We start from the raw sequence: 11,214 nt of genomic DNA on the forward strand, positions 1-11,214 counted from the left end.
AGGGCGTACAGGGCCGCTCCTTCCCCGCCACGTGTAGGGACCGTCCGCGCGGTGTTGCTCCTGTAGTAGGGGACAAGCCAGAGTGAGGGGCACAGAGGCCACACTCTCTCCAGTACGTGCTGAGGCTATCTTCAGGGGCTTCTCTACCCTGGTACATGCCACGGCTGGAACCGGATGCCTACCCATCTTACAGAGAGCAACTGAAGGGCGTACAGGGCCGGGAGGAACTGAAGGGCATACAGGGCCGCTCCTTCCCTGCCACATATAGGGACCGTCGGCACGGTGTTGCTCCCATAGTAGGGAAAAGCTACACGTACGATAGCAGGGGCTCTTTACCCTGGTACGTACTCTGGCCGTAGCCGGGAGCTGATCTTTCCGACCAGAAGCAACTGAAGGGCGCACAGGGCCGCTCCTTCCCCGCCACGTATAGGGACCGTCGGCCCGGTGTTGCTCCTGTAGGAGAGAACAGCAGGAGAGGGATGCACTGGGGCAACTCTCTCTCTGGGGTGTACTAAGGCCAGAGCTTTGGGTCGCCTTACCCTCGTACACTTGATTAGGCCGTAGCCTTGGGCCTCCTGCCCTAGAGGGTGTAACAATTGCTGTCAATATGGTGTTACTTGGGACTGAAGCTAGTTCAGTCCCACCCCTTTTCTGACGACAGTTGTTCCACCCGCAAGGTAGTTGCCTTTCCCCGGTCACATGGTGTTGGGGCAGTTGCGGGGAACAAGGGCCCAGGACCGTAGTGTCCTGGTGACCCTCTTGATTGGGGTCACTAACCCCACCGTTGTGTCCTCCTGGGGTTGTGGTGCGGTGGCGGCCCGGTGGTGGGGTGGGGGGTGGTGAGGTGGGAGGTCCGGTGGCGGGCACAGCGGGCATTTTACCACCCTCCGCGTTGTAAAAGTCATGACCCCGTGACTGGAGGTGGTAGGTGGTGGAGGTGGATGTCTGGTGGGCCGGGGTGAGGTGTTGGAGGAGGTTGACCCAGTGGGTGGTGAAGGTGTTAGGCTCCTGATGGGGGTTGAGAGTGAGCCAGAGGGAGGATGGATGGTCGGTCCGGCGTAGGAGTCGGAGAAGGTGGTGGGTCTCTCGGATTCTGGCATGTGGACGGTCGTGGGGTAGCCAGTGTACTCTCGTCACTTTCATCTCGGGGAATGGTGCCTGGTGAGGAGATGAAAGCTGAATGCTCGAGAGTGACAGGAGATTGGTGGTTTTATGGGGGGATGGTTCGGTGGAAGGAGCGTTGTACCTTGGGGAATTGGGACCTGGGAAGATTCCATCGTGCTTGGTGGAGGGGGAGGGTTATGGGGGAGGTGTTTGGGGTGGGGGGGGTACGTGATGGTGGTGGGTGGTGGGATGGGCGTGCGATAGGCGGTGGTGTTGGGGTGTATCTCGAGGGTGGGAGTGAGGATTGGTGTGGGTGGTGAGGGTGGTTGTGCACGTGGTGGTGGTGAGGGCGTGCGGCTGTTAGGGGGGGAGGCGAGTGGGGATGCGATGTGGCGCGTATAATGAGAATGGTCAAGGGGGAGGGGAGTGGTGGGTGTGCAGGTGGTAGGGTGGTGAGTGGTGAGGTCTGCAGAGGTGGTGGCTTTGGGCGGTGGTGGTGATGTGGGTGGTGGGGGCGGTGTGGGTCGGGAGGTGGTGGGTGGACAGGTGGTAGGGAGGTGAGTTGTGAGTTGTGTAGGGGTGGTGGTCTCAGGCGGTGGTGGTGGTGTAGGCGGTGGTGGTGGTGTGTGGGGGGATGGGCTGGTTGTCGGTGAGGTGGAGGGTGGGGGTGAGAAGGAGTAGGAGCAGGAGTCTGGGGGGTAATTCTCAGAAAGGTCGGTATGGACAGGTGTGCGGGAAGAGGTGCAGGTCGGGCGGGCGCGGGGGTGGTCAGTGTTGGGTGGGTGGAAGGGTCGCACGTGGCGATTTCGGTATGTGCGGTGTTGTCCCTGTTGATCAATGATGACTTGGTATGGGTTGGGTACTCGAATAATTTTGAAGGGGCCATTAAATCGGGGGGAGGTTTTGGAGGGGGCGGGCAGGTGTGCAACGACTACGGACTGACTAGGTTTGTATGGGTTGGAGTGATTCGTGTCAGGCGCCAGGTCTTGTTGAGTGTGTAGGTGGTGGAGGCAGCGTTTGAGGTGGTGGAGAGGGTCGGTAGTGGAGGGTGGGGTGGGTGGCTGTAGGTGGTGGCGGAGTGGTAGGAGTAGTGGAGATTCCCCGAAAACTCTTTCATGTGGAGTTATCCCGTCTTCTCATGGGCATGTGTTTAAACCCCATTGGATAATCTTGACGTGGGCAGGCCAGTCCTCGTTCCCTGTTTGCATAATGTGTGTGCGGACCTGGTTCATGAGAGAGCGATGGCTCCTCTCGCAGATGCTGTTACCTTGGGGCCAGTAGGGGGATGAGTGGGAGATGTGGTATCCAAATATGTTTGCCAGTTCTTCCCAGACCTTGCTAGTAAATTCTGAGGCATTATCTGAGTGCAGTGCTTGGGGAATACCAAAATACGGGAAGACATGGCGGGTGAGGGCATCGGCGACTGATACTGCACTGTGATCTTTGGCGGGGCATGCGATGATAAACTTTGAATGCACATCCACGAATGTGATTATGTATTTGTACCCTGCTTTGGGTGTGAGGGGGCCGACGACGTCTAAGGAAAGTTGTTGCCAGGGTTTCTGCGCTGTTCATTTTCCTGAAGGGCCGGGTGTACGGGTGATGTCCTTTCCTAAAGCACAGGCTTGGCAGGATTGTATGATGTTCTTGGCAATGGTGGATGGATTAGGTGTCCAGTACATGTCGGTAAAGACTTGTAGGAGTTTTTTAGTTCCCAGGTGAATGCCGTTATGGGCGTTGAGGTGTAGCATAGTGTCGTGGGCGGTGGTGTGGCTTAGGACGATGTGTCCATTGGGATTGAACAGGTGCTCGCAGTGTGGGTGGAGTTTAGCAAATGTGTTCAGTGGGATCCAGGTAGGGCGTTGTTTGTTGTGCCACATTTGGATTAGGTCTAGCTCTGTTGAGATTGCATTGATTGGTAGACAGGACAGGGCGTCGGCGTTTGTGTGGAGTTTGCCTGGTCGGTATGAGATCTTGAAATCATATTCCTCGAGTGTTTCTCGCCATCGTATGAGTCGTGCGTTGGTGGTGTTTGACTGACGTAACCATTGTAGGGATTGGTGGTCTGTAATGACTATCACATGGGTGCCTGACATGTAGGAGCGGAAGTAATCGAGGGACCAGATGATTCCCAGGCACTCTCGTTTGGTGGCCGGGTAGTTTCTTTCTGCAGGATTTAAGGTGTGGCTGGCACAGGCGATGATATGTTCACGGCCGTTTTGCACTTGTGCAAGGACAGCCCCTATGGCGATGAGTGATATGTCGGTATACAGGCGGAATGGGAGGTTGTAATCTGGGAAAGCAACAACGGGGCAGAGGTTAGCTTGGACTTGAGGGTGATGAATGCAGTTTTTCTTGGTTCGGTCCATACGAACGGCTCGCCTTTTTTTGTTAGGTCGTGTAGGGGTTTGGCGATATCTGCAAATCCTTTGACAAACCGCCTGTAGTATGACGTTAGGCCTAGGAAGGCTCTAGTTTCGTGTACGTCACGAGGTAGGGGAATGTCGGCGATCACACGTAGTTTTTCTGGGTCAGGGGAGATTCCTTCAGCGTTAATCAGATGTCCAAGGAAAGACTGATCTCTCAGCCAAGACACACTTTGTCGGTTTCAGTTTGAGCCCTGCCTGGCGGATACGGTGGAAAACTTGTTTGAGGCAGTGGAGGTGGTCGGCCCAGGTATGACTGAAAACGATGACGTCATCTAGGTACGCCAAACAAGTCTCCCAGGTTAGCCCGCTGAGAACTGACTCCATCAGGCGTGAGAATGTGGCAGGGGCATTGCAGAGTCCGAAGGGAAGAACGTTGAACTCATAATGCTTCCCGTTCGATGTTGAGAAGGCGGTTTTGTGCTTGTCATCAGGGTGTACAGGGACTTGCCAATAGCCTGATTGTAGGTCTAGGGTAGAGAACCAGGTCGACCCATGTAGGGAGTCAAGTGGGTCGTCAATCCTGGGTAGGGGTGTAGCGTCTTTGATAGTAACGTCATTGACTCTGTGGTAATCGACGCAAAAGCGCATAGTCCCATCTTTCTTTCACACGAGTACAACAGGTGAGGACCATGGGCTAGTGGAGTTGGAGATAACACCGGCATCGAGCATATCCTGGACCTGCCGGTCTTCTTCTGCCCGTTGTTTTGGATTTTTTCGTCGTGATGGTTGGCGAATTGGAGGTCCAGTCATGTGTATCTCGTGGCTGAGATAGGTAGTGTGGCCAAGGTCGGTTGGGCCGGAGGAGAATAGGTCCTGAAAGTCCAGGAGGAGTTGTCGGAGGCTGTTGGTTTGGGAAGGGGATAGATGTGATGGTAGGTCGGGGAGAGTGGGATGGTCGGGGGTGGTGCTTGGCATGGTTCTGCTTCTTCCGTGTCGCCAATGATGAGTCCTCGTGGTAGGGTTAGTGGGGTTGTGGCGAGGTTAGCGATACAGATTGCATGGGCATGTGGGGGGAGGAAGATGGGGGATACTAAACAGGAGGAGAGTGGTTCGGTGGGTATGGATGGTGAGAAGAGGACGGAGGTACCTGAAGGTCTGTTAAGTTTTACCCAAGCTTCGTGGTGGGGTGGAATGGTGATTGAGGAGGCGATAGTGGCAGGAAAAGATGGAGAGGGGTCCAGATGATGTGTAGTGGGGGGTGGTGATGGAGGAGGATGAAGTGAGGCGTTGAGTGAGGTTGGGTTGGGGTCAGATGTACAGGTGGGTTGGGGCAGGTGAGTGTTCGGGGGTTGTGTGTGTCTGCGTGGTGTGGGGGGGGGGTTTTCTCCTTTTTTCTTCTACCAGATTTTTTTTTCTTGTTAATTAATGCTTGGTTGGGGCGGGCTGGACTGAAGTGGAGGCGGCGCTGATGGCAGTCAATGGTGGCGTGGAGTTTTTGGAGGAGGTCCAGCCCGAGATATCCATCATATTGATTACATGTCGAATTGAATATGATGAATGGGTGGTTGGTGGATACTTGTTGGTGAGTGTTGGTTTGAAGGGCCCGTGTTTCCCCACGGATAGGCAGGGGGCCATCCCCCGCGTCGACGAGGTTGGCTGAAGTGGGGAGAAGGGGGCCGAAGGCAGAGGTGTGGCGGGAGTAGAAGTGGGAGTAGAGGCACGATCTGGCTGCTCCCGTATCTACCAGCAATCATGCCTTGACAGCGTTCAGCCAAATCTTGTTGTAGACTGGGGGTCTGTAGCTGTGTGAGGTGGCCCCCGCCACCGTGGGGAGGTGCGGGGGCGGGCCTAAAAATCCATCTGCTGAGGTTGGGTGTGGTCATCGTGTTCGTCGTCGTCCAGTCCCGGGTAGAGTATTGGCGGTGTGTCGTCTTCCGGGGCGTCGTTGTCTAAGGAGGAGACTTTCTTGCGCCCCTGGTGAAAGTTTCTGCACCTGCTTGCCTTGAGCTGTTCTCTTATGTCGTGCAGGGGGCAGGTGCAACTGCAGGCCGTGAACTCCCAAGGATTAATGGTAATCAGGTTGCCTTGTTCCTTGGGGTTGGGGGTTTTTTTCTGCGGGTAAGCCCTGGACACAGTAGGAGTCGGCTCTGTAGGTGGCTGGGGAGGTGGTGGCTTAGGTTTGGGTGGAGGGTTGTGGTTCGTCGGGAATTTTGTCACCGCGTGGAGCGGTTGTGGTATGGGACGGGCGGTGAGGAGACGTCTGACAAGTTGCAGATCCTGGTCCATGTCCCCTGAGGGATCATAGATTGAGAAGTGCTCCCTGACTGTGCGAGGGAGAATCCTCAGCAGGGCATTAAATGTGTGTATATCTCGGGCATTTGTAGTTGCCTCGGGACAAGCGGCACTGACGAGGCACTGAGCCTGGACGAATGTGTCATCTAGGTTACCATCGTAGGTGAGGGCGTCGAGTTGAGAGAGGGCGACAACTCTGCCTATTGATGGCGTGAAAGCCTGTCTCACGATTTGTGAGAATTGGTCCCATGTCAGTTCTGGGACGATTTTTGGTGCGACAGTGGCAATTATCTTTCCAAGGTTAGGCAATGTGACTGCAATTTTTTCTCTATCCGAGTCGAACCCTATGTCTAGGAGGGGTTTGACCATATCTAAATATACTTCAATGTCACATTGGTCCGGGTTGAATCTCGGCAGTTGGATGTGCGGTTTGGCTGCCATTGTGCAAGTTTCCTTTTATTGTTCCTCCGTGCTTTTACTCAGATCCAGAACCACCGCTTGCCACCAGTGTTATGCTGGTATTTTTAAGGCGACTTCTCATCCTAAAAACACTAGCGACTGAAGCGGGGTCCTCTTTCTAGACCGGAAGTAAAGCACCAACAAAGGAACAGGACATAAAAACCAGGCAGGACACCTTAACACATCTTTTACCTTAATTCTAACCGTTACAGTACAACCAGAGTGATATTTGAGATACAGGGGAACAGGGACACAGAGTTAACATTCAGCACCACAAAATATAGTTACACTCAGTACACACTACAATGCTCATACAGGGATATCTTGAATTATATATGGTAGTGTCTATGTGTCATTTTTAGGCAGGATATACACTGAACTGATCACAAAGGGGATAAACAAGATTGGGAGTCTGTAGGGGAAATATTACTATAAATAAGATAGGGTTGGGATAGCGACACTTGATACAGTCACCTGGTCACGGTGACACACTCAGGCTTTTGACCGGCCCGCGCACCCTAGCCTTATGCGTTCACAGAAAGTTCTTTTATTCGGGGGACTTGGATAATTACTCTAAGGTTCATTCTCTGTCCTGCTGACACTGAGTTCTTTTGGACTATTGGTAACTGCACTGTTCTTCACTTAGTCACTGTTCACTGTTCTTTTCCCCAATTTGTTCTCGACACAAGGGTAATGTCCTGGGTAATGTCCACTCCGTGACAAGGGCGTGAGGGTAGAGCCCTAGGGGGACCTGGCCTGCAGAGGGCAAGCGATTACCCGCAGGGGAGTCACTGCCCAGGTCACACTCGTCGGTGGGGTGCAGGGAGGCTCTCCCGTCTGGGGGCCTCGACCTGAGAGGTGGCCCTCGAGTTGGGGCCTCGTCGGTGTGGTGCAGGGAGGCCCTCCTATCTGGGGGCCTCAACCTGGGAGGTGGCCCTCGAGTTGGAGCCTCGTCAGTGTGGTGCAGGGAGGCCCTCCTGTCTGGGGGCCTCGACCTGAGAGGTGGCTCTCGGGACTGGGGCCGAACAGCTGGAGCAGTTGGGCCTGTCATCTCTGGCTCCGTGGAGTGAGGGAGCCAGGATTGCCTTCGTCGGGAGCCAGTGGGTCTGGCCTGGGTGTCCTGGGACTGCGGGCGCCTAGGGGGAGAGGCCCCGACAGGGCTGGGCTGCGGCAGCTTCTCCTTCGGGACTCGGGCAGGAACAAGGATCTCTCAGGCGTGGGAGGTAGGACCGATATCGGGCCTTGCCACCACTCTAGTGTCACCTCCGGGGCTATATTCCTGGGTGGTGACGAAGGGCTCCCACAGGGGGAAGAGGTTGGAGAAGGACTCACGTCACTCGTGTCTTCTCTGGTATGTCCTGAGGCCGGAGCCTTGGGTCGCCTTACCCTGGTACGTACATTGGCTGTGGCAGTGATCTTACCCGGCGTACAAGGAGCAACTGAAGAGCGTACAGGGCCGCTCCTTCCCCGCCACGTATAGGGACCGTCGGCGCGGTGTTGCTCCCGTAGTAGGGGACAAGCTGGAGTGAGGGGCACAGAGGCCACACTCTCTCCCGTAGTACTGAGGCTATCTTCAGGGGCTTCTCTACCCTGGTACGTGCCACGGCCGGAGCCGGATGCCTACCCGTCTTACAGAGAGCAACTGAAGGGTGTGCAGGGCCGCTCCTTCCCCACCACGTATAGGGACCGTCGGCGCGGTGTTGCTCCCGTAGTAGGGAAAAGCTACACGTACGATAGCAGGGGCTCTTTACCCTGGTACGTACTCTGACCGTTGCCGGGAGCTGATCTTTCCGACCAGAAGCAACTGAAGGGCGCACAGGGCCGCTCCTTCCCCGCCACGTATAGGGACTGTCGGCGCAGTGTTGCTCCTGTAGGAGAGAACAGCAGGAGAGGGATGCACTGGGGCAACTCTCTCTCCGGGGTGTACTAAGGCCGGAGCCTTGGGTCACCTTACTCTCGTACACTTTATTAGGCCGTAGCCTTGGGCGTCCTGCCCTTGGGCCTCCTGTCCTAGAGGGTGTAACAATTGCCGTCAATATGGTGTTACTTGGGACCGAAGCTAGTTCAGTCCCACCCCTTTTCTGACGACAGTTGTTCCACCCGCAAGGTAGTTGCCTTTCCCCGGTCACATGGTGTTGGGGCAGTTGCGGGGAACAAGGGCCCAGGACCATAGTGTCCTGGTGACCCTCTTGATTGGGGTCACTAACCCCACCGTTGTGTCCTCCTGGGGTGGTGGTGCGGTGGGGGCCCGGTGGGGGGGGGGGGGGTGGTGAGGAGGGAGGTCCGGCGGCTGGCACGGCGGGCATTTTATATATATATATATATATATATATATATATATATATATATATATATATATACTGTATATATATATATATATATATATATATATATGAGGATTACTAGGCCTTGGGGATATGCCCTGGGGATATATATATATATATATATATATATATATATCCCCAAGGCCTAGTAATCCTCCTACATCTCCACATGTTACCTCATCGGCGCTAACACCCACCGACCACACTGAATACATGCTAGGGCTGTCTCATACAAGAGTGGTGTATTGGTATTAGCGGGGGTGTTTCTACGACATGTCGGGAGATCTTCTGGTAGATCCGTAAAGTCTACTTTTTATGAAATTCAAATCCATAACTGATCCCTGCCGCAGAGGGTATTTGAACCGGGGTCCCTGAGGACTGTAGGCCATCTCACTACCCATATACGAGTGTATATATATATATATATATATATATATATATATATATATATATATATATATATATAATTACCTGTAAGGTATTTAAAATCCTAAAAGAACTATGTGAGCATGAGCTCATCGTACTTTCATAAAAGAGAAAACGTAGTGTTAAATTATAGGGGGGACTTAACTGCACAATATATTCAGAGGAACAGCAGACAGACAATTGTTTAGGGCGGGTTTTCGTTTATAAATATGAATAGATTCTAATATTCTTAGATTCATACTGGTACATGTGTCTATTATACAGAAATTTTTGGGATCAACAGAAGTATTACAAATATATGAATGTTCCCTTACCGCTGAGTGAGGAGGGTCGCTCACAGGGAGACCTAACCTGCTCGACTTTTTTTTTTTTTTTTTTTTTTTTTTTAATGGCCATCACCCTGAAGGGGCATTAGGCCAGCAATAATCGATAATCATGAAAGCCAAAATAATGATATGAAATATTTGCATCTATTACATACCAATATTAAGTTATTATTCATGATTATGAAACATAATAAGTAATAAAGAATACAATACATCAGAATACATGGATAGTACCAGGACAAATACTTCCATCTATACATTACATGTAGACTCATTACTATGCTACTACAAAATAATCAAATACTTATCAAATTTATATATTTAAAAAATAAATATAAAATAAAAGGAATAATTACAAATTTACTGGTCCTGAACAAAAGAAAAAAAAATACACATTTATATAAATGTAACCTCCTCCTGCTGTTCACAAATATATAAAAGTGTATTGACGTATTTACATATGTACAAAAACCATATCCTTACATACAAAAAAAAAGAAAAAAAAAGAAAAAAGATATAATAAATAAGGAAACCACAACCAAGTTCATAAAATAAATCACAACTCTCTGAGTAATCTGGTCTCTTTCAGGAAAGTCATCAATTTATTAGTCACACCAACGTCCCCATCACCCAAGACAGAATCAAGTGTGAAAGGGAGCGCATTTGTCCTACAGTTGGCAGCCAGAGAGGTACGTTCCCCAGCATACCTACTGCAGTACAAAAGGATGTGACTAATAGATAACACCGCATCACAGGTGGTACAACGTGGTGGAAATTGTCTGTTAATATATGGTAACATATGTGTTATTAGGGTGGAATTCATGAGGAGGCGGGCTAAAGCGACCTCCTCCCGTCTGTTTCCTCGGGAGGAACTGGACCAGTCATTTATGGTCCTTTTGACAGATGGAATTGCCAGGTCGGTCCACTGACTTTGCCACAGAAGATTAATTGATTTCTTTCCGAAAGAGAGACTAGACTGTAGCTCACGAGGAACGTCCCAAGTCTCCTCGAGTTCTACAGCCGATCTAGCTAGTACGTCAGCCTGCTCATTGCCGAAAATACTGCAGTGATTAGGCACTCAGATCAGAGAGAAGGATTTAGCACATGTGTGCAGCTTATTGATAATGCAGCCCAGAACCTCATATGAATCAATCCTACATGAATGAATTGCCAGAAGGGCTGACTTTGAGTCAGAAAAAATGACAAAACTGTCGTGATCTGAACGCAAAGCAAAGTCTATAGCTTGATCTATGGCAAATAATTCGACAGTGAATACAGACGTATGGGAGGGCAAGCGAAAACGGATGCGGCACTCCGTAGACCACACACTCGCACCCACACATTCATCCATCTTAGAGCCACTGGCGCCTTGTATTTTGCGACGGGGAGCCAGTCAGTATTAAATGTGGTAGCAAGAGACTCCCAGGGCGCTATTTTTGATGTTAAAACCTGATCCCCATTAGAATGGTCGTACCCTAACACCTCACAGAAGAAGTGAAGCCTCACAGCCACCGGCTTGAGGGTCGCATACAGCAGGTATTTCCACTGTAGGAGGATCCGACAAGTGCCAAGTGAGCGTTTACGGTGGGTGGTGATACCGTAAGAATATAGCAGGTGGTCACGTCGTAAACAGAGGGGAGGCACATTAGCCTCCACTTCCAACTGCTCCACACGAGTACACCCAAGGGCTCCGAGACATATACGCAAGCACATGTTCTGAAGCACATCAAGTCTACGGAGTACAGCATCCGATGCCGACCCATACACTTGTGAGTCATAGTCAAGCTTAGACTGGATAAGGGACTTATACACCATCAATAAAGACGTTCTGTCTGCTCCCCACGATTTACCAGAAAGAAACTTGAGGACATTTACTTTTTTACTACAAGAAACAAGCAAATGATTAATATGTGT

The sequence above is a fragment of the Coenobita brevimanus genome, chromosome 55 (assembly GCF_032717465.1).
Source record: "Coenobita brevimanus isolate Jiangsu-jjx chromosome 55, ASM3271746v2, whole genome shotgun sequence".
Classification (NCBI taxonomy): domain Eukaryota; kingdom Metazoa; phylum Arthropoda; class Malacostraca; order Decapoda; family Coenobitidae; genus Coenobita; species Coenobita brevimanus.